At 50.6% G+C, this 24,361-nt stretch overlaps 1 long non-coding RNA gene across 1 annotated transcript; it reads right to left on the reverse strand.

The window, feature by feature from the left end:
• Positions 1 to 22,302: 22,302 nt before the first annotated feature.
• On the reverse strand, positions 22,303 to 24,059 carry LOC140694677 (uncharacterized). Its single transcript, XR_012070259.1, has 3 exons — positions 23,833 to 24,059; positions 23,189 to 23,343; positions 22,303 to 22,552 (listed from the first exon to the last, which is right to left on the reverse strand). It is a non-coding gene; the product is annotated as an uncharacterized lncRNA (long non-coding RNA).
• Between the last annotated feature and the right edge of the window lie 302 nt (positions 24,060 to 24,361).

Raw genomic sequence — 24,361 nt, forward strand, 5'->3', positions numbered from 1 at the left:
AGTGACTCCAGAAGGGCAAGAATCATGTATGAACACACTCTCAAATCCAGAACAGAACCTGACAACAATTAGGCTCTGGAGTCTGTGTTTAGCGAGTGTGGAATCTCAGTGATTCCAGCTCTTACACCTTGCCTTCCCATCCCACCACACACGATATGGCCCTTATGTCCAGTTCTCCCGGGGCTGGGGCCACGGAACCCATTTATAGGACTGGAAGAATCTGATCATTTAAACCATCCCCCAGATTATCATCAAGAGTCACCTGCATTTCAGGGATCAGTAATCCCAGAAGCTTTGCAGTTCAGGCAGCTGAGGGATTTTTATATCAGCTCTGTCTTCTACTGTGACTGCCTGGGTGACATCAGACAAGGAATTCTGAAAAGCCTGAACTTTTCCTTTCAGGAATAATCTAATTAACAAATCTCGTTGACCACTCAACAAATGTGATGTGAAGATCAATGATTTTACACAGGAGTACAACATTCACTAGGTCGTGGATTTAGAATCAGAGGAAAATCATTTTAGAAAGATTGACAGAATGTAGCTTTAATGCGAATTTAAGTATTCTTACCTTTCAGTAAATCATCTTCCCCTACTTATCACTTCACCCAAGTTTAAAAGATGTCTGAGAACAGGGATGAGTGTGCCAGCAATCTGAGACCCAATAACCTAAAATGTCACCTAGGAAAAAGAGGGGAGTAACACATTTTTAAAAAGCATGGCGAGGATGGCGGGGCCATCCCCAACCCCAGACTAAGAAGCTCTGAGTAATAGCTTTCCTGCCTGCCTGGGGCATCAGCTGATGTGAAAATCCACCCAGAAACCTCACTGTCCAGCAGCTCTTCCATAACACAGGCTACACTTTCTCAGAATTAAGAATTGCGTCCAGTAACCACTTCGCTGAAGAATAAAGACAAAGGAGAACAAGAGAGTTCTGCCCCTCCCAAGGGAGAGCCCAGACCTCGGGCTGCATGCACTGCGCCCACCTCCCTGGAGAAGAATAAACTGGAGAAGGGCGTTCTGCGAAACTGGGGCAGCAAAGGTTGAGATGGGAACAAATTGACCAGCTGGCCAGGGACAGCCCCCTCCGTCGCTGCCTTGGCGGCTGCCTCAGCCCTCTCAGCCCATCCTGCCCACCTCTGGTGGCTAAGCTGTCAGGGAAATTGCTTTGCGATCTGGAGCAACAGAGGCTGCCCACAGGCCAATCTGCGGAAAAGATGGGCGCAAAACCCCCAGCTCCCGAGTGACAGGCTAAATACCCCCGCCAACACCCCGACGCCCCCGCACCCTACCGCAACCCCGGGGAAATATGACCCGAAGAAGTGTGACCTGGGAACGAGGGGCAGCAGAGGCCGCCCCCACGTCAGGCCTGCAGAGAGATTGGAGCTTATCCTCCAGCTCTCCAGGGGCAGCCCCTGTCCTCTCCACCTCCTGATCTCACCGCGCCTACCTTCCAGGAGCAATCAGACCAGGTGTGGGGTGTCAGGCGAATCTTGCGCCAGAGAGGACATCCCCAGGCCAGGTCAGGGGAGAGGAGAAGAAGTGGCCCCATTAGGCGGGGCAGCCGGCCGTCGCAACTGCCTATGCCCCTTGACCGCATCGGGCCCGTCTCCCAGGAGCAAGCTGACCTGGAGACGGGCATCCGGCTTCTTGGGCAGCAGAGGACGCCCCCAGGATTGTTCGCGGGGAAAAGGAGAGCAAATTGACAGGCTCCGCGCTGCAGGTCTTCTACCCCCGCCATCGCCACCCCCGCACCTTAAAGGCACCGCCCAGGGCGCCCCTCCCCCAGCAGGCTGAGTAGGACACGTGAGTCTGGTGACCTGGGGCAGGAGAGGCCACTCCCACACCAGGCCATCGGGGAGACGGGAGCCAATCCACCAGCTCCCCAAGGCAGCCCCTACCCCCGCAGCAGCCACCACTCTTGCCCATGACCTCACAGTGGCCTTCTCTAGGGAGCAGGCTGACCTGGAGATGGACGTCCGACGAACTTGGGACAACAGGGACCGCCCCCAGGGCAAACCATGGGGGGAAGTGGGAGCAAATGGACAAGTTCCATGGGAAAACCTGCCGCTGCTGCCACCACCCCCAAAGTACCAAGTCCAACTCCCGGGGTCAGGCCGACTAGGATACACGCGTCTCGTAACACAGGGCAACAGCGACCGCCCCCAGAACAAGACGCGGGGAAGATGGGAGCAAATGGTCCGCTCCCCCGCTGCAGGCCCCCGACCACCGCCACCCCTGCACCCTGACTACCCTGCCTCCCGCCCCCAGCAGGCAAAGTGGGACAGGGGTGTCCCGGGACCTGGAGCAGCAGAGGCCGCCTTCAGGCCACGCGGTGCAGACATGGAGCTAATCAACAATCTCCTCCGGGGCAGCCTCCCTATGCCTGCAGCCACCACCTTACCAGCCCCCTGACCGCACCGCACCCATCTCCCAGGAGCAAGCTCACCTGGAGTCGGACCTCAGGCAAATCTCCGGCGGCAGACGTCGCCCCCAAGCCAGGCCGTGGGGGAGAGAAGAAATGGAGCAACTCCCTGGAACACATCCCCTGCCCCTGCCGCCTCCGCCGCCGCCTCCCAGGAGCAAGCTCATCTGGAGACCCGCGTCCCACCTGTAGGGCAGCAGAAGCCGCCCCTGGCTCCGCCTCTGGGGAGAGCGGAGCGAATTGATCGGCTCCCCCGCGGCAGCCTCCCTCCCCCCGTGGGTCCCGCACCTTAACGTCCCCGCCCCCACTCCGCACTCAGCAAGCTGAGTGGGACAGGAGTGTCCGGCGACCTGGGGAAGAAGAGGCCGCTCCCAGGCCCAGCAGCCGGGACAAGGCAGCTATTCCACCCGTTCACCAGGGGTAGACCCGCTCCGCCCCTCTGCCGCTGCCACTGCCTTCTGACCTAACCGCCCCACCTACCAGGAGCAAGCTTACCTGGAGTGCAACATCTGGCGAATCTCCGGCGGCTAAGCCCCACCCCAGGCCAGGCTGCAGGGAAGAGAAGAAATCGATCGGCTTGCCCGGGCAGCCTCCCAACCGCCACCGCCGCCGCCGCAGCCCAAAAGCATTGCAATAGCCTACCGGGGTCAGGCTGACTGCAAGGATGTGCACTTGCCTTCTTATCCTGGCCAGGTCCCTGAGCACCTCCCTGCATCCCTACACTCCCTGCACCTCTGCACCCCTGCTACTCTCTGCAATTCTGCATCCCTCCACCCCCACATCCCCTGAAATGCCTGCGCCCTCCACAGCCCCTGCACCCCTGTCACCAGTTACACTTTTGCACTGCTTACACTCCTGCACCCCTGCATGTCCCACACACCACCTCTTGGGCCTTTGGCAGAGTCTCTGCTGTTAGACCAATGCACAGTGACTCACTCTTTGCCAGTATATGATGCATCAGTGGACGTCAGGGTTTGCCTGCAGGAAGGTACATGTTCCCGGTCACTAGCCTGGGCCACTAGGGTGATCTCTGTGAGGTCACCCAGGACGGGTTCAGAGATGCTGTTCTCTGGGAAGAGAGGAGTTGAAACCGGTCTTGAGGGCAGAGCTGTGCTCACCAGGCCGTCCACGCTTCATGTTTTACACAGGGCTTCGGAGAAGTGAAATGGATCCGGCCAAGTAATACCGGCCTGCTGTGAGCCCACCTCAGTCCTGGGCTCTGAGTCAGACCGACTGGCTCCCTCAATCAGGGCCCAGTTTGGGCACCTGAATGGTCCCTTTGAGGCATCCCAACAGTTCTCAGGATGAAGTCTGGCTGCTTCCACCCCATGGCCCTCCCTCCTACTGTGCTGGCCTCAGGAAGGTTCCTTATATGGGGAAGAAGGCAGCCCACACCCTACCCCACCCCTCACCTTTCTCTAACCCAGGCTGGTGCTCTCTCTGCCCCTCAGAGTCTGGGAAGCCATCCCTCTTCAGTTATGTCCCTTCTGAGATGGACTTGCTTCCACTCAATTCTAGGCGAGGATGCACCATGGAATGCACTGGGTAAGAGAACCAAAATAAATAATTTCTTCTGTGAGGTTGTCTGTTTATCTACTGGGGCTGGGCTGTGTGTAGTTTGCTACAGCTATTGGTGTGAGAGGCTAAAACAGCCTGTGTGTCCTTGTTTTCATCTCCCCGCTGTCTTTGGGTTTTCCCTAGACACTCCTGAGACATTTACTTCTGTTAGTATTATTCCTGTTATTACACACGGGCCCTACTGACATGGAGGTAAGGTGTTGGGGGAGCGGGACAGAGCAGGGCATCTGCAGTCCTGTGATTAGTTCTCATTGAGCCTGTGCCCTGAGCTGTGACCTCCACAAGTGTGTCTCTTTCCCCCCACCCCAATTTGGGTGACACAGAAGGGATTTCCCTTCTCCCAGGTTGGTTAGGCTCTGGTAAAATAATTTCTCATTAAAAAAACAAACAAAAAACAACTTCCCCCAATGAAACAGAATGTTCTGGGTGTATTTCAATACAGTTATTTTCTCCTCTCCAGGCAGGAAGCATGAGGAGTTATCCTCTGACCTTCATTCTGAGAACAGGACATGGTCCTGGATGTAAAATACATGAAAAAGAGCATGGGGCCCCTCTGACTGGCCCCCTGGACTTGTCACACTCTGATTTCCCCACACTGAGCCTCCTGCTGGCCTCAGGGACCTGTTAAATCTGCCTGCCCCCAGGGTTCTTACAAAAGCAGGTTCTGCCTTGGGAGCTGTGACTCTCCAAGCCTGCCCGCTGTTCCCTTTGCAACCTCTCTGAGTTGGGAGCAGCTTTCCCTCTCAGTCTTCTGGGATCTAAGAAGAGCAGTGGGTTTGCAGCTCCCTCAGATCTGGTGTTATTTTCAGGACAGGAGGAAGAACTTCTGAGCTCCACACGAGCTGGACCAGAGGCTGGAATCCTCCCTTCCTCTGCCACCGTGCAATCAGTGGCTGTGGTTCTAGCCGAGTTTCTGAAGATGTGGACTTAAACACACATATCCCAGCCCCCACAGGAGCACACAGTCCCATAAATCCCCCTAGTTTCCACTGGTAACTATGGAGCGGATGGGGACACGGGTTTCGGGACCACAGAGGCCTGACTGCACGACTTGCTCCATGGCCTATTTACGTGGTTGCTCTGGGCCTTGTCTGAAGTGGCTTGCTTACCACACCTGGTACGTGGGAAACACAAAATAAGTACTAGAACCTTCACTTTTTCTCCCTCCAGGGCCTTCAAACGTAGAAAGTAATAAGTGAACTCAGACAGCCTAGTCACCACAATGAGGTCCTTCCAGCCTGGCTCTCCTGAGTGATGGGCACTGACTTGCACCTTAACTCGGAACAGTAGGGGAACTGCCTTCCTCTAACTGGGCCTCTCCCCACACCAGGCACGCCCGCAGCTCAGACGGGGCCAGCTCCCCAACTGAGGTGTGTGCTGGTGGCTTCAGTGTGACCTGGCCCTGCCGGGACATGAACCTGCAGTGAGTGAGGTGGAGGGTCGGGTGGAGGGGGGTCCCTTCTGGGGTGGCAGGGGGCCCGGTAGCACCCCTCCCAGCCTGGTGCCTGGGGCTCCCTAACACCTCCTACAGCTCCTGGGTTGGCTCCGGTCCTGGCCACTCCACACACCCTCCCAGGATCTTTTCATTATGTCCCTTTTCTGCTTTTATCAGCGAGAAGTGGCTTCTGTTGCTTGTTCAGTGAAACAGTACATCGGGAAACCAGACTACTTCTAACATCAGTAAAATACCAACCTCGGTCAGCTCGCCGGGCAGACCGTGCAGCACAAAGGCCTGAACAGGGCTGTGCGAACGGCTTACGTGAAGGGTCCTCAGCATCTGTCTTCAGAGATACAGAAGCTGATGGTTCAGGTAAAACCTCAGGGTGGGATTGAGGAATCCAAAGCTGGTTGGTTTCAAAGGCTAACTGGTCAGACCAGACCCCTGAGCTGTGGTCAGAAGCCTGGCTCAACGTCACGCAGACTCAGCGCCCTAAGTGCCGGGTGGGGCTGGTGCTGTTCCCTTTGCAGGCTCTCGTTGGGGATTCACTGTAGCCCCTTAAATACAGCAGAAATTCCAGCCCCATTAGCCCCCACCCTGAGTGTTCCATGACACAAATCCCGGGAGTGTTTAATTTTCATCTTTGTTTAGGAGGATGAAGGTGGTTCAAGAGAAGACATAAATTCACACTTAGTGACACAAGGTCACAGCCAGTACTTCCTCCACGGAGAGCTATGTGCTCCCACAGTGGTGGCTGGGGGCTGGGCAGAGACCCTCTGCTGGTCCCAGAGGGACTCGCTCATCTGGCCACAACTCATGGGTTGGACAGAAGATCCAGAGGGTGACAGAGCATCTTTCCTGGGAATTTGGAACTGACACATAGAAATCAAGTTCACTCATCTGGAGTTTGGCGGAGGGGAGGGGCAGTGGTTGGAAATCAAATGAAACCAGAGCATGAGAGAAACTTAGAAGTGAAAGAGCGAGAGACAGAGAGACTGAGCTTGTGAGAGCAAATAGTCAGAAAGAAGGCAAACAATCAGGGGACAGAAGAATTCCAGCTCCTGACTGTGTAGTCTGTCCCAGCCCATCAATGACCCCGCGAGATGTTTAATAACATTCCAGTTTTGCAGATTAGGAAACAGGCTGAAAGAGGTGGGGGCTGGGTTTGGGTGCACAGTTAATTCAATTGCCACTGGACCCCACACTTCCCATTGCCTGAAGGCACCCTAATCCTCACTGGGACCCCTGTGGTCCCCTGACAGCCCAGCACCCTGATCAAAGGGACCCTGCGGGAGTGGGAACCCCTCTTGAGTGTGGAGAGTTCCCTGCCCCGAGATGCCATGCATCAGCAAGCTCCCGCTCACCCCAGGTTAACATCAGCCCAGCTGTACAGTCTCCCAACCCGCTTCCCTCCCTGCCAGGCACCCCCATCCTTACCACCGAGTGTACTGCAGGAATTCAGGCACAGGGATGCCCAAATCAACACGAGCCCATCGGCTATAGAAAAAGCAGACTCCCAGGCCCACCTGGGTTGCGAGGGGACAGAAGGTGTCCTCAACTTTCATGTGTCTAAGACAATCTTCTTCAGCTGGAGGTTCTAGAGAAAAATAAAAGGTCCAAAACATAGTTCGGTGAGGAATTCCTCCAAGGACCTGACTCCAGTGTCTACAACCATGTGTACCTACCCCCGGAATTGGGGTGAAGGTGGATTATTGATCAGCACAACCCCTGGTGGCCCAGCTCCTTGGCTTGGCTGCCCAGAGGGGGCTGGGGGAATGGGTAAGGCCAGGGCACTCAGGAAAAGCACAGAGGACCTGAGCTCTCCCTTCTGCACTCGTAAACCCTTCCCCAAATCTCAAGGCATTGGACAGAGATCCGCCACAATAATGAGATGCTCCCATCTCTTCACTCACTCCTGTCGGTTCACTTACATGCTGAGCATCCACTGGGTCCCAGGACAAGACACATAGGATGGCTGATGGGACAGGCTTGGTCCTTCCCCCTGGAACCTGTTCAATCTGATCAAAGAATGATCACTTATAAAGAGTTTCTCAAAATTATACAGAGACCAAAGACCAACTGCAGAGTGAACCAAATTTAAAAATATATATGAAGATCCCCCAGTCTCCCCGCCTAAGGTTAACAGCATAAAGCAAAAAGTTCTTGCCTTTAATCAGCAGGGAAGTTGTCACCCCCTCTCAGGTGGAAAGGAGAGTTATTCTTTGAGCACGTCACAGAAGTGCTCCATTGGATTGGACAAGGGCATCTACATTCATTCAGCAAATGTGTATAAGCTCCTACTACATACGGGAATCTCCTAACTAGACCGTTCCCAAGGCTCTCGGGCTTTATCAGTCAACAAAATAGACATGACTCCCCATCACTGGGGGCTCAGAATTTTAGCAGAGGAAACAGGCAGCATGTTGGGGTAGCAAGAGTTTGGATAAATTTTTAAAAAAGAGTGATATGAGCAAACTCGGGTGATGGCGGTGGGGTGGGAGGCAGGCAGGAGAGAATAAGGCAATCCTGGCAGATCTCACGGAGTAATGAACTTGAAGCAGAATAGATCCGGAGGAAGAAGGAAGAGCCGGAGCCAGAGGCCCCCAGAGTGAGGGGGAGAGTGTGGGCAGAGAGGCAGAGCACGCCGGGTCCTGAGGCCTTTGTGACGACTTTGGCTCCTAATGACATGGTGACCCGTTTAGTGAGTTTTGAGGGGAGGGGTGATGTAGTCCAACTTATGCTTTTGTGTTTGTGTTTCTTGGGGGGAAGTAATTTATTTATTTTAATGAATGTGCTGGTGATTGAACCCAGGATCTCAAGCATGCTAAGCATGCGCCCTACCACTGAGCAACACCCACCACCCCCAATGTATGTTTTTACAGGCTCCCTCTGACTCTGTGTGGATGAGAGATTGTAGGAAAGCAAAGATGGAAACAGAAGGCTATTGGTATCCAGGAAAGGCTGAAGGTGGCTCTTAGGAGGGCGGGGATCAGAGAGCAGGTATTTAATTAAGACAGAATATCCAGAATTTTCTAACAAGCTGGATTTGCTGTCTGTGAGTGTAAAAGAAAGAGAGAGAAAGGACATGGTTCCAACATCTGGGCCTGGACAATGGGAGGGATGTCCTCTCCGGATGGGAAAGGGGATGGGAAAAGGTGGGGCTGAGCAGGTGGAAAGGGGCTGGTATCAGCTCAGTTCTTCAATGTCATGGTTAAGGGGTGTGTTACATATTGCCACAGAAGTGCCTAATAGGTAGAGGAATCTGTTTTCTTTTTCTTTTTAACATTTAAAAAATATAATTAAACATATTAATTGTATTATGTGAATGATTTGGGAATTTTGTTTCATGCCAAGTTATATGTTATATATAGCCAAATGGAGCATATATCAAAAAGGGGAGAAATGAGGGCTTTCACATAAACTGACTGTCCGTAACGTAGGTAAAATTTCAATAAAACCAGTCTTCAGGGCAAAAACCTCATCTCGGTGTTACATAAAAATAAATGAAAAACGACTATGTTGATGTACCATTATTTCATGTTACATAATAGCCCCAAACTAACAGTGTTTAACTATGAGGCTTGTAGAAATACTATTCGCTTTATTCACATAAATACAGAAGTGCAGAAATGTTCTAAGGTAGAATTAGCATCTTAGTGGAAATAATACATATTTGAGCATTTTACATGATATATATGTACTGATTCAAAATTTGGAAAAGTAATTTCATAGTAGAACATATGTATGAATGTGAAAGCAAGATGAATGAAAGGAAAAGAATGTGATGTGAGTCTCAGGGATAAAGGCTCAGATGGAAAGGGGAAATCAGGGAATTTTGGAGAAATCGAGAAATTGATGGCATGCCAATTTCCAAGGCTGGGTTGCTTCCACCAAAGGAATAGCAGAGAGAGAGAGGAGAGGCCCAGGAACCCACCCTGGGGAACACCCACAGTATATGTTTGGAAAAAACAGGAGACATTGGCAAAGGACCAGCCAGCAGGCCAAAAGCAGAAACAGACAGAGAGATGGGCTGGGGGTTGAGTGAAGCAGGAACACGGGGTAGGAGGGATGGAAGAGCTGGGTCAAATGCTGCCGAGGGGCCAAGCATGATGAGGAGTCAAAATTGACCACTATATTTAGCAACATGGGGTCACTGATGGCCTTGACAGGGCAGTTTCCATAGAGCGAGGGATCAGGCGAAAAGCCAGAATGGGTGTAAAAGGGGATGGCTCAAGAGAAGATGCAGACAGTGAGTTTAAACAACTCCTTAAAGATTTGCTGCAAAGACACAGGGTGGCAATTGGTGGGGGTGAATTAGGGTCAAGGAGTGCTGTTGGTTTAAGAGGATGGACGTTTATATACTGATGGTGCCAACTAGCAGGAGAACAAAATAGATGAGGCAGTGAAAGAGAGGATGGTTTTGGGAGTGACAACCCAGAGAAGATGGGAGGGATGGGGCCTCGGGGACTTCTGGAGGAACTGGCTTTCGATGCCACTTTTAATAAGCGGTGGGGCACCGAGAGTGAGGTCACAGACATCAGAAGGCGAGCGGATGTGCTGGGAGTTGCTTGTGAAATTTCTCTTCTGTTGGCTTGTTTGCTTGTTCAAAGTAGAAAACTAACCTTACCAGCTGAGGAACAAGGAGGAAGAAAGAGTTACTGGAGCCATGAGCAGAAGATAAGAAAGAGCCTTCCAGGGAGAATGGGACAGTAAAAAGGGCAGGGGGAGGCGGGGGAGTGCGCTCCCAGAAAGTTACATTTTCTCTTTGACGTCCCCAAATGTGTGACGTGTTATTACCCTTCCTGCTGTCTACAAAATAAAAATTAATTATGGTTCAGAGGAAATGCTATTTCATTCTAAGAGGCTGCCTGTTTCTCAGGAATGGTCATCTTAAACTGCAAATATTACAAACAATGTTGAAAAGATGAACCTGTGTACCTAAAATCCCCTATTTTCTATTAATCTGTTTACTACTTAGTTCCCCTATCAATAACACATAACAAATACTGCCATGATGGAGGTACACCGATGCTTAAAAGGAAATGAGATCTGTATCCTTTTGCTAAATTCCATGGCTTCCTTAATATGCAGTTCCACTTGGAATTTAGGAATGTCTGGTATAAGAAGTGAGAAACAGTTTGAGAAAATCCCGGCTCAGAATTATACATCACAACCACATCTCACAAGTATATACAGCCGTAAAAAAGTTTAAAAGCAAAACTCCGTAACTACTCTTAAAGACCTTTGCAAACCTGGGCCTGCCAAGATGTTTCCAAACTGGAAAGGAACTCCAATCTCTTGCCTGGTACCGGACCAGAGGCTGGCCAGCCTTTTCTGTAAAAGCAAGAGAGTAAATATTTTCAGTTTTGCAGATCATTTTGTTGTAACCATGCAGGTAGGCAATAAGAAAGCTAAGAGCACTGGGAGATAGGAAACAAACGGGCATGCCCACACTCTCCCTTCCACTCAGGGCAGCTTCTCTGTGGTGGGGAGCTTTGCCACAATCACTTGCTTCTTTTTTCCATTGGTTTCTTTGTTTCCACCTTACTGCTCGAGCTCAGAACTTCAGGTGGGCCTGGTCCTTCAGCATCCATGCAGAGAAGGCTGAGCGGGGTTGGGAACCCCACCTGATGGAGAAGAGAGATTACTGGGAGGGACATTGTGGAGGCCACCATGACACGAGACAATCACACCTTCCGGGGTGAAAGGGAACGAAGACAAGGGAAGGACACAGTAGTGGGACCCCTAGGTCGCCTGCCAGGCTTGTTCTCCCTCCACGGCAACCATGGGGGCCTGGGGGGTGTTGGGCTTCAGCTACGGTGATTAGGATGAAGGGACTCAATATAAAGGACCCTCCAACTCCTCACTAGGTTCCAAACGCAGCCCCTCTAAGTCCACCCTCTGAGTTTCTGGAACTCTGCTGGAAGAATACATGAGCAGGCCAGAACCAGAGCCCAAGCCAAACATGACAGGGGTCTCGTGGGGCTGTAACCCCATGCTCAGTGGTCGGGGACTCCTTGCAAATCTGCAGAAATCCCTGTTCCACCTCATTCCTGGGAGAAACCCCAGATCTCCTCCTGCTCTGTCTGTTCTTCTCTTGAGGCTATTGTCCTGGAGGGATGCTGAGTCATTGAACCTGGTCCTCCAAACGTACATAAGCAGCCTGTTCAATAAAACAAATTATGCACTTTTTCACATTTGCCAGTTTTTTGATTCCAGAAAGGCTGTGGGACTCATTCTCACAGTCTCCTGTGCCCCCACCACATGGTGGCCCTCTGCTCATGTAAACACGATTTCCCACAACTGCACCCTGCCTCCCAGCTTGTCAGAGGGGAGTGTCCCACAAAGACACAGGTGTTTGTGAGGATCCTGTCCCCCAGCAGAAAACCTGCTCCTGGAGCCACGGTCAGGGATCTGGCCTCCTAAGCCGCTCAGCTCTAATTCAAAGCCTAAAGTGGGGGCCCCGAACATTGCTGAATGACTTTCTGAATCACCTGGACTGGAGGGGACTGATTTTCTTTCCAGGAATGGAGGTAGCGCAGCCTCCATTTTCAGGGCTGACCTTGACGATGGATCTAGTTCCCCCGACTGCAACACAGGAAGGAGTGGCCCTTCCATCCCACAGGTTGGAGACCCAACCCAAGGGAGTACTGAAGCAGTGCATTGCTGCCAGGTCCAGCATCCCTGCAGAGTGGCCTCTGCCCTTGAATGACCCCCTTCCCAGGGCCTTTCTTGCCCGGACACCACCACACCCCAGGCTGTGCCAGAGCTCTGGGGCTCTGCGTGTCCAGGGCACACAGGTGGCACCTGAGCCAGGTGTCCCCTGGGCCTCAAGGGAGAGAGGTCTGCTTCTGCATCAGGGGAAGGTGACCCCACAAGGCTGGCAGGACACTCTCAATATGGACCTCCAGGAGCCCTGGGAGCAGTTTCCCTGCAGGTGTTAAGAGCCATCATCAGGAGGGCAGGCCCCTCTTTGTGCAGACCATCCAGCAGTGCTGGGCCCACGTGCTGACCTCAGAAATCTACATGCCCCCACGATTCCCCAGGCAACCTCACAACTTCGTCACTTGGTGACCTGGGTACCACGAGCTCCTTGGCCATCCCATGAGGGTGGTCCTTGCAGGCATGGTCTCCAGGTTCTCCTGTTGAGAAGTCCCCCTGGGTTTCTGTGGTCACAGAGCAGACACCAGAAGATTCTAGTCCTGCAGTGACCCCCACAGCAGTCAGCTCCCCTGTGCATGTCCAGGGACAAATGACAGCAATTTATTGCCAGGTACCGTGATGAACAAGGGGGTGGGATTCCATACTAATTTCAGGATCCTGGTAACTCACTCTGCACCCCAAAAAGCTTCCATGAGAAATGTGTGTATTGGGATGTCTGTGCCCCTAGAAGAGCTGTTCCTGAGGGTTCCTGGGACCCTCCAGCCCCTCTCAAGGTTCTCAGATCCTGGGTCTAAATTTCTATCTGCCTCTTTTGGTGTACGGCCACCTGTGTCTCGTGGTCACGGGTCACTTTATTGCATGACTTGGCATGTTCTTAGTGCTCGTCCTCCACCCCTGCACTAGACTCCCAAGATGTTCCCACTGACCCTTGGCTCCCTGGGTGGCTCAGGGGGCCCTAAGTCTGCACCCTTCACTCTCCTCCTCTACCCCCACCTCTGGGGCCACCCCTAGGTGGACTTGGAGGTGTTTGTAAATGAGTCTTACACAAGGACATATCTGGACAAAGCAGGACCCCACCCCCGGAAAACTCACCTGCTCCCTTCTCAGAAGAGGACCCCACAGCCCCACATTGCCTCCCAGGGGTCTGCTCAGGACACAGTCCCCCAGTTCTGGGCAAGGTGTCTCCCTGGAATCCTTGCTTCCAGGAAGAGTCTCTCTGTCCTTCTTCAGAGTTTAGAGGTGTTCCCATGTCCCTGACCACCAAGATGCCCAGCACAGTCCCTTCAGTGACCTGGAGAGACAAGGAACTTATGTGGCCACAGGTCTCACAGGACACACCTGCTGGGACCCCAGGCTAAAGGGCTGTCCTTCTGCCTTCTCAGGTGTGGCTCCCGTGGTATCTTTTTGCAGGGGGCCCAAACGGGGAGTGTGGCCCAAAGCAGTTCATGGGGCTCTCTGGGCAGGGAAGACTTGGGCCAGGTGGCCTTGCCTGGTTTCCCTGCTGGGCCACTCTGAAAACCCCCGCTCCTCTGGCTGTGGCTGGAGGCCCCTCAAACCTCAGGGCGGGGCTCTTTCTCTCAGCCTCCACTGACTCCAAAGCCACGCTGGTGCTGGCGAGGGGAAAGAGCTTTCTTGCCTTCTTTTGGCCAAGTTGCCACAGGTGGATGCTGCGGGGAGCTGGAGAGAGAGGTAGCACTTGCTCAGATGTGAGTGGTTAAGCAATTTGACACCCTGTCAACTAGCCTTAAACATTGGAATGAGGTCTTTCCCGGTAAAGCTGGAAGTTACTTTCAGTAACTTGTCTAAAGATTTCTTTTTTTTTTCCACTTAAAGACTCATAAAACCTCTCCCAGGTCATTCCTGGTATGGACCATTATCCAGGGATCAATCAGGAAATGCAGGAGGAGAGGGGTGGGGGTGGGGGAGAGGGGAGGTTAGATCAGAGCCCACGGAGAGGAGATGCCCCTCCCAGGAGCCTCACACTGGGCAGTGGCTTCTGGCATCCAGCTCTCCTGTTCTCAGGCCCATTCCATCTGCGGGGTTTTCCAAAAACATAATGGTGGAAGGGCCATGGAGGACACCTAGAACTTCCAGAATAGACAGGGGGAGCAGAGTTACCATGCTGGCCCTGGGTTTGGAGACAGACCTGCAGTGGAGACCACAGGCTTCTGAGAAGCCAGTTTCGAAATAAAGGCAGTATGCACTGGAATACCCGGCTCGAGAGAGTGCTTCATCATAGACATGTAATTTACATAGTTCTCACCACTAAATTCTGTGTTCCCAACACGCTACATGAATGACGGCTTCAACACACATTCATTTCTGAGATGTGAAAAAGTGTAGAGCCGCTCTTTCATCCTGCATAATGGGCATGGCTACACTTAAGAACACTTACCAAGATTTCTCAGCAAGAGCCAATTTCGAAATAAAGGCAGTTTGTGCAGGAAAACCCTGTTGGAGTGAGGGCTTCCCCATACACATGTAAGTTATAGAGTTCCCCTCACCATGAAACGCTGTTCCCAACATGCTACATGCATGAAGGCTTCGACACACATTCAGTTCTAAGCTGCTAGCATGTGGAGAGCCGCTCTTTCATTCAGCACAAAAGGCATGGTTACACCCAGGAAGATTTACCCAGATTTCTCAGCTGCTTCCTTCAGCCAGATTCAAAATAAAGGCAGTTTGTGCTGGGAAAGCCTGTTGGAGCGTGTTCAGAGCTGTTTCGGGCTCTGTCCCAGCTGGAGGGTGCAAAGCCCAACCTCCAGAAAGAGGGACCAGGACCCCACCCGCCAGGTGGTGTTGCCTTTGTAGGGGAACAGTGATCTTTGGGTAAGATATATTGCGGCTCTCTCTAAAAACTGCTTTGACTTAAGTTTGCATCCTAGTCACCAGTTCCAGGACAACAGAAAAGGCATACCCTACATCCCTTTGCACTCAACTCTTCCCAAAAGAGCAAATATTTGTCCATGAAAATACCAGCTGCTCTTCTAAGGCCCACTAAATACCCAGCAGTGTGGGCGGTGCACTCTTGATCAGGGACAGGAGGAGAGGGAACAGCGGTCCTCCTGCAGGCTTGGCCTGGTGTGGCAGCTGCGCTGTGGGTGCGTGGTGGGGAGGGAATGCAGGGAATCCTGTTTGAGGGACCTCTGTGCACGCCTGCATTATAGTCTGAGGCTTCATACAAAGGCTCCAGGCATCCTAACTGGTTAGATACAGCCCCCACCCTTGGGCTGGAACCACCAGGATATAAGTACCTGTAACAGGGACGGTGCCTGGTGTGGGGAGAGGTCATGGGACACTCCGGGGGCAGGGGCGGTGGTGCTGGGGAAGGCAGGGGATGCAGTGAAGGGTGGAGGGAGCAGGGTCCTTTGCTTGGGGGTGCGAGTTCTTTGGGAGACCACAGGGAATGGCACACATCATCCCCACCCTATACCCCAAATTCCTAGCCCCGCCAACACAGGGGCTGCTCTGCACCCTCTCAACGTGGCTCTCCTGTAAGACCGCACCCAACCAGGCATCTGGCACCCTGCCCTACCTCCCCTCTTGGGACAGATCCCGTCTTCTTGGAAACTGCCTAGCAGCGCGTATTCAAGGCCGGCAGCCGGCCTGGCGGATCTGCACTTCAGGTGCCCTACCTGGCCAGACGTGCCTGCCTGGGCTCAGTCCTCTATCTTGCCCACAGGTAGCCTGGGTCCACTTCCGGTGCAAGCGGAGGCCGCGGAGCCCAGGCTGAGCCCCGCACACAGACAGGTGAGGGTGCCCCCGCCCCGCTGCCCCGCCGCCGCGCCCACTGTTGGCAGCATTGCCCCAGCCTCCGGCCGGTGCCACCTGCAGCTGAGGACCTCCGCGCAGCCCCGCCCGCCCCGGCCCCGCCCAGCTGCCCCATAAGCCTCCCCCCACCCCCGTCCTGGCCGCGCCCTTGCTCCCATTGGCTCCGAAAGTTCTGCCCTTGCACGTCTAGCCTCGGGAGGACGCAGACGCAAGCGCTAGGGGAGGGCCCCGCGGCGTTGCCATGGATACAGACGCCGCGCTCCTCGCGGGCTGGCGTGCGCTTCTGGGGCAGGCAGCGGGCTCCGGAAGTGTGCAGCTGCCCGGGGCCATGGCGGTGTTTGCTGCTGGGGATGGCGGCTTGCTTGGCCGGGCCACTAGTTCTGGCCGCGTCAGTCGGCGGCCGACATCCTTTCTGGGGCGGCGTCTCACAGACGGTAAACGTACGGCAGCGCCGTTGGCGGGGCCAGTGGACATGGACCGGGGTGGGATCCGGGTTGGTGTGGCGGCCGGGGAGGGCTGAGGTCATGATGGCAGCCCTTCTTAGTGAAACAATAAAATGAATAGCCATTTTCACAAGACCTCTGAGTAAATCTACTAGGGAACTTCATCCTGGACTGAGGAAGAGGACTGGGGAGGAGGGGGCATTCAGGGGCACAGAGAACCATGGGCCACCTGTCCCACGATGGACTTTAGACTCACCCTCACCCTTCAGGAACTACTAAATACACACAGACAGAGTGCTATGGACAAGATTTTTTTTTTTAAACAAATCCCTGAATCCCTAGCAGGTCTTGTTTCTACCCATACACAAATGGCTTATTTGCATAATGTTTCACAAAAGCCTTAAAATATTATCACCCCAACTTGACACATCAAGAAACTGAGGTAGAGAAGTTTATCACATTCTACAAGATTAGAGAGAGGCCACGTCAGACACCGTATTTAAATCCAAGCCCCTGCTCCAGTGCTCACACTAGAAAGTGTGACATACTGCCCCTTTCCTGCCCTCTCCCTGCAATCAATCTCTGAAGAGTCTTTTCTGTGTCACCTGGAATCACAATCACATTCATTTCCCACAAAGAGCTATGTCACTCCTTGGAGGACTTTTCAAAATCTAAAGGGTTGGTTTGAGAGGAGAGATTTGCATTTTCTGTTTCTCAAAGGAAACATGGCTTTAAAAGAAACTGAAAAGTAGTTATCTAGTCTAAGCCCTCATTGTGCAGAGAAAAAACCGGAGGCTCAGAAGAGATGAGGAAAGGGCCTTATTAACAAATATTGCCTCAGTGCAGCACCAAGCCAGACCTGGCACTTCTAGGGGAGGATCTGGAAGGCCCAGGAGAATGAGTGTTAGAAAACAGAAAGAGAAGAAGCATACAAGGCCCCGTCTCTTCACCACCATAACATGAATTTCCACCAAATTACCCAGAATGGGTGCAGCCAATATTAAGTTTGTCAAAAGAGGTTATAGAATTCTCAACCATAGTGGAAATTCCAACATTTACTGTGCTTTTTTCCCAGTTCAAGCATCAATTCAGTGGGCACTCTGTACCAGGGACTACACGAGGCCTGGGGTTCTCCCAAATACAGATCTCTATTACCACGTGTGCAAACCACATTAAGGCAACCAGAAGAAAAGCGCCCACAGATAAGATGGAATTACTGAAACTGAAAGCAGCAAAAGAGCATATATTACTAGGAAAAACGGTGCTCCTAGTAATGGACACATGGACATAGAATGCAAACTGTGTTTAGCAGGCAGGAAAGGGGGGATTAACAGATACAAATTAGTAAATATAAAATAAATGACAAGGACCTGCTATATAACACAGGGAACTATATTCAATTTCTTGTAGTGATTTATACTAAAAACAATCTAAAACATATATATATACATATGCATATGTTTATAACTGAATCTCTGCTGCACACTTGAAAATAACATTGTAAATTGACTACACTTAAATAAAAAATAATTTTAAAAAATAAGTAAAAATAAATGCAATGCCATTAAGAAAAAATAAAAGAACTCTCTAATCCCCTTAACTGTAGGTGGTCGAGAAATCTAGCTGCAAACACCAAGTCCACTGGATCACTCCAGCACTGGCTGTCATTCTTTCTGACCATCAGAGAGTCACTTGCTTCACTGAGGTTACTTTTCTCTTCTGTGAAAGGCTACAGTTGCAACTAACGATGTATAGAATCTCATCATTCACAAGCCCAAAAAGTAGTGAGAACTTCACATGGGCCAGGCTCTGGTCAGATGAAAAGATAGGGTCCCAGATATATTCATGGGTAGAAGAAGTTTATGCCATAAAGTTATAAATTCTTCCTGTTTTGATAGACAGATTCATTTCAATTCTGGTTAGAATTCCTACCAGATTTTTCTTGGAATATAACAAGTTAATTTATGGTCAGGAATAGCCAAGAAATTTCTTTAGAACCACCACTTGGGAGGGGTGGATAGGTCATTCATTTCCACTGCTCTTTCTGAAGTGATGAAAACGTTCTGGAATAATAATGGATGCACCACTGTGAATATGCAAAAAGCTGCTGAATTGTACCATTTAAATGGATGGAATTCATGGTTTGTGAACTATATCACAATAAAACTGTCCTATGAAAATTATTTCTTGACAATTATTTTTCAGTTTATACACTAGTCTGTCCCACAATTTAAGAAAAACAAAAAACCTAAACAAGCCAAACTATGCCAGGAGCACTTTAGGACTGCAATATGCCTGGGTCTCCAAGGCCTCTGGTGGTGCTGTTCCTGTTAACACACAATAGCTGGGCTGGGCTAGTTAGGGACTGTAACTATCTTTTGAAAATCGAGGATCACTCCTTTCACCCTGGGAGAGGGAAGGAAGGAGGATGTCACAGCCTCATGCCTTCAGCACGTTTTTAACAGAACCAAGCCCTGCTTTCACCACTGCAATCCCTCTCACTATAAAAACACGTGACATCAACAAGCACCGCCATCATAACACCTGAAAGTTTTCAAGGTACTTACCTGAGGCAGAAACATGGAGGGGGGAGACAGAACCTCGCTTAGCAGTGACGCTCCCTTTTCCCGACTCCACCAGGAGAAGCTGGGCGTTAGAGCCGGAGGCTTTCAGCCCAGGTAGCAGCGCCCACGCCACAGAGCTGGTCCTCAGGGAGCGGGAAAGGGAGAGCAGGGCAGCCCCGGGGTCGCGGGGCAGGGAAAGCGGGGAGGGGGACGCGGGCTGCAGCCTCGCTCGGAGGACAGCCCCAGCCACAGTCCCAGGCGCCCGCCCCCGTCCGGGTCCGCAGACCCCGCCCGCCCGGGACACAGCCCGCCCAGGGGCGGGGACGGGCCGCCGGACGAGAAGAGGGAGCCCGGGAGGAGAGGACTAGCGGGAGGGAGAGGGGAAGGGGACGCCAGCCGCGGACTGAGGGGATCCCGGCTGGGTGAGAGATGGCAGGTGCACACCAGGCCCTGGACACTGTGGCCGGGACGCCGGGGCAGGTGGCGCTGGCAGAGGGGTCTGGCCTGAGCAATTCATCTGAACACGGGCTGACTAGCGCCCTTGGGGTCTGTGACAGGCGGACCGCCCTCCCGCAGCCGCCTGACCCCTTTCCCAGGAGCCCCCCACCTTGCACTTCCACAGTCAGAGGCCCCGACCCCAGGCAGGAACCAAAGGCCTACCGGGCGACGTAGTTGAGAAGCCTTTGGGCCCGATCCCCGGCTCGGATATGGAGCTCCCAACCAGCGGACCACTTGGCACTGACTGCGCATGCGCAGGAGGGCCAGCGATCCTCTCTGGGTTCTGTGAGAGAAGGTGGGACAGCGAGGGAGGGAGAAGATGGGAGCGGGTGGAGAGGACGGGAAAATTGGAGGGATACAGATGGACAGGATGAGCAGAGAGAAGGAAGGGATCTGGAGAAGGGAGGGTCTTAGAGGAGTTGGAGAAAAAAAGCTTTACCTCTGGGGCACCCCTAGGCGGCAGACCTGCCTCTGTACCCTTCTGTTACCCTTCAAGCCCCGCAGCTCAATTTTACCACCGTGATCCAACCCTCCGTCCGATGCTTCTGCAGAAACCCTAGGGAGATCACACCCGTTGCCCCCACGCGGAGCTGGGTTTTCTGTTGCTCTGAGAACCAAGCACCCGCAGGTGTTGTCGCTCAGAACTACCTTGGGAAGAGCACATATTCCCCTTTTACACGCTGGGAAACAGGCAGGCAGGATCTCTGCCTTAGCTCCACTGTCCCAGGTGTTGGGCTGGCGGGGAGCGGGATGGTACAAGATCAGAGCCCCAGACAGAGCAGACTGCCTGAGTGTTGGTGCATAGTCCCCATCCCTCCTGGGTAAACCATACCCCACCCTAGTGGAAACATCAAGGGCTCACAGTAGTTCCCTGGGTGTGGGAGAGCTGTCCTCATGTGAAGGAAAAGTCCAGCTGGGCTAACAAGCTAAGTCACAAATCTAAGTGTGATAAGTGTCAGTTTACTGATCTAAATTATGCTGGGCTATCTCGTAAATCTGAAGTTTAGTGTCAGTTTATTGGCCTAACAACCTAACTCGTAATTCCAAGCTCAACAAGTGTCAGTAATGTGATCTGTTACAAATTGATAAGCTCCAGTGTACTTATTCCTTGCTTTTTGTTCTTTGAGCCTTATTGGCTAAGCCCCCCTTACTTGTAACTAAGCCTTTAAAACCTCATGTGCACGTCTTGGAGGTACTCAAAACTTCGGAGCCGAAGCCCCTCTGAGCCCACCGGCATAAAAATTCTGAGTACTCCAACACTCCGATTGGTGCTTTTGTCTTGGCTGGCCTGTTTCCATAACACTCAGCTCCAGTGCCCAGCTTTCTAGGTAGATAGGAGTGTTACCAAGTCGAAATTAATTCTCCTCAGTGCAGGACAGGCCAATAAGTTGGGAGACCAGATGTTGGGGCATGGAATAGCAAGTTTCTGTAGACCTAGATGGCAAACTAATGTCCTGGAAAACCATCTCCCCAAGTCACAATTCAGGCTCCTTTCCTATGTGCTTGGTTAGTGCAAACTTCTTAGTGTAGGAATTCCTTCTTGTTAGAATCCTTTCTTCTTGCAGCTATCTGCGTGGGTCAGATCCCTGTAAACCTCCAACAAAAGAAACGTTATTTTCTATTCTGCAATTTGCTATCTTTTAATGAATGAAAAAGTGTTAAATATCCTTAAAGGTCAGAGCCTTCAGAATAGGGTCTCCTGTTTATTTCAGGCTCTAGGCAACATTGTTTTACAAGCAAGATGAAGCCTAGGTGACAGAGCATAGGGTTAAATTCAAAGGAACAAATCTAATATGGAGTCAGATTTGTTCTGTTATATTACCCGGCCAGATGCCACTTGAGGATTTAAACCCCTTTAAGTTAAAAATAACTAAAATTTTAAAGGAATTTACATACATAGGTGGGAATGTGCAAAGCATATCTGGAAAAGCACCCAAAGGATAGTAAACAGAGGCATCTCCAGAGAGGGCTGAAAGAACAGAGGATGAGGGAAAACATCTTTCACTTGTGTATTTTTGTTCTCTGAGTTTTTTTTAAACCATTTCCTTGTATTTCTTTTTCAGATAAAAGAAATGTGTAATGGAGCAAAGGAGTAATTAGCTTAGCAAATACAGCAGCCATGGAATCACTAGTCATCACTTTTGATTTAAGCCAGAAAGCATTTTTTGACTCTCTCCAATGTGCTCTGTCCTGTTTTAAGACTTCTATTATTATTATTATTATTATTATTATTATTATTATTATTATTATTATTATTATTATTACTATTACTACAACTACTACTAATATTACTATTACTATTATTACTATTATTTTATGAAATAATAACACGGTTTACCTCACCCCTGCCCATGGCTGGTGGAAAACCAACCGAGTTTTTCTTGAGTTGTTTTCCAAGGAGTAGAGATGAGTTTATAAACAGAACACATCTTCAGGGTAATACAGGCAGAGTGCTTTTCCAGCAGGCCAGAGAGCTATGAAGTGTTTTCAACAGAGGCGCCCAGAAGCTGAGAGAGAAAGCCTCCAGGACACTACAAAAAGCTGCCCAAACTGCCGTCTCCATGGTACTACTGAAATAGGAAAGAACAAATCTGACTTCATATTTGATCTGTTTCTTTGAATTTAACAAAGCCAAGTTAATATCCTCCGGTCTTTTCATGGGTTATGATGTCACAGAGGAAACGGACAGGTCAACAAGGAATCACTCTGCCGTGATCCCGGAGCCGGGGAAAGGGATGGGCTGCAAGATGTATGAAGCAGCCGCAACTGTGCCCGTGCTTCTAGGCAGGTATCCAAAATCGCCTCGACAAGGTGTCAAACATTTGTGCCCATGCCCTCATCAACAGACATGTATTAAAGACAAATGGAAACATATAAAAGGCCAATACCCTTGCTGGGTACACCGTCCAAAGAACAAAGTCTCAGTTTGACAACTGGCCATCTCGGTTCCATGGGATTCATTCTTGGAGAACCTTAAAAACCACTCTTCTGTCCTCAAGAATTGCTGCATATTTGTCCTATCTTTGGCTCAGGGATGGAGCACGTTCAAGTGAATTTTAATGTCTGCACAGATTTGACTGTCTTTTTCCAGGTTCACTTGTCCATTCCAAAGAGGCTTGAGCTATGTCCATCTTCCGTAAGATCTATTCCCTCCAGTGACAGCTCATTGAGCCTGCAATTAAAAGCCAAGTGAACAAGACTGTCCTCAGCTAAAAAGTTCACCCACCCTTCACTGTTTTCTTAATCTCCTCTCCTGGCTAATTGCAACAGACTAACACCTCCCTCCACCAAGATACCCAACTATGTCATTTTTCTCCCCATAGGGAAAATAAGGTCCATAAAAGAGGAGACAACTCCATAGTCACCTCTGAATTCTTAGCATATAGTAATGTCAATAAATACAACTCAGATTATTGTTAGTTTCCTTTAAAACCTTTCTGGTTATTTGAATGAGACCTTGGAAGAGAGGTGTTTGCTGTCCAGTATCTTGATCCACAAGACTCTGGAGGCCTTTTTCGGAATAGCTGTTCACTGATTCATTCAAAACACAACTTATCAATCAAGGAGTAGCTGTGGTTTTCTGCCAGGAGTTTGTGGTCACTCTCATGCCAGAACAGCTTTAAACTATATCCTTAATTTGGATTTGTTATTTTTCCCCTCTTCCACCAAAATTGACTTTTCTTACTTTCTTGTCTTGAGGAATTTTTTTTTCCTATTTCACCCTTTAGTAAAGCAAGATTCTCAGGATGGGCTTGGCCCATTTTATGATCACCCATCCAACTCCTATTGTGAGAGGTCTGGGGCTCACCTGCTTCCCTCCTGTCAAGGCAACTGAAAATCAGTTCAGGAGCCAACCAGCACACCACGGCTTCTAACGCTCACGTATCTCTCAGAAACCCTGCTTTCTCGTTTGTCTTGGCTTCTGAGAATTTTCCCTCACTTTCTTGACAATGAGTTGTGCAGCTTGAAAGATGAGGAAGGAAGGTTTTATTTCTCAATCAGCGTTTTAAGGAACTTGTGTAATGAAGGTTTTCAGGAGTTTCTAGAACCCTCCATTGCCGAGACAGAAAACACACTAGACATTTTCTAAATTTAGTTCTCATGTGCATTTTTTCTTTGCTTTTTTTTTTTAACTGCTAACAGACATTTTTTAATTAAAAAAAAAATAAGGCCCCAAAAAGAATAGAACACTGAAGGGGCAAACAAATTAACGGGCAAAGACAGAAAAATGATAACTACTCTACAAAGTTAATATAATACATACACTATGTATCAGATCAGCAATTCTCAGTAACAGCTAATTGAAACATGACCATGAGGTAAAATTTCTCTCCTGTCAGGACATGGCCAACAGAAAATACAATTAAACCAACAAACTAATATCCTAAGTCTGGCGAGGTACAGAAGGCTACAAGCTAAATGTGTCTTATTCTAGAAAAGAGGGAGTCTCACCAGCTCTTTTCTGTGGAGCCTGAGCCCACGGGAGGACGGTGAAGTGAGCTCTGTAAGTACACAATTAGCAAAGTGAGTGATGAATAAATAGACGTGAGCTTTGATGACAGGGATAATACTACTATTCGTTTGTCCTTTAAAGTATGACTTCACGTTCAGTGATCAATACTTCGGCGTCCTTAGGAGTTGAGATTTTAGGAAAATGCACAACCTGGGCCCAGATCTCCTCTTTAAGCTCGTGACACTGCAGTTAGTTGTCTCAAAGGCAGCTCCAACTCCACATGCAAAGAGCTGACTTCACGGTGTTCCTCCCATAGCCGTCCTTACCAGGGCCCCTGGTCGGGGGGTAAGGTCTCCCTGCGTCTCCCAACTCAGGCCCATCACTCACAGATGTGAATGGACCCCTCCTTCAGGGACCAGATATCCTCAGACTCCGAGTCCCACTACCCTCAACTGACCTACCAGATACTCACTGGCACTCACTCAGCACTGACTCTCTGCTGGAGACCACACTGCACACTGCACAGTG

Source organism: Vicugna pacos, unplaced genomic scaffold (assembly GCF_048564905.1).
Source record: "Vicugna pacos unplaced genomic scaffold, VicPac4 scaffold_77, whole genome shotgun sequence".
In the NCBI taxonomy this organism is placed as follows: domain Eukaryota; kingdom Metazoa; phylum Chordata; class Mammalia; order Artiodactyla; family Camelidae; genus Vicugna; species Vicugna pacos.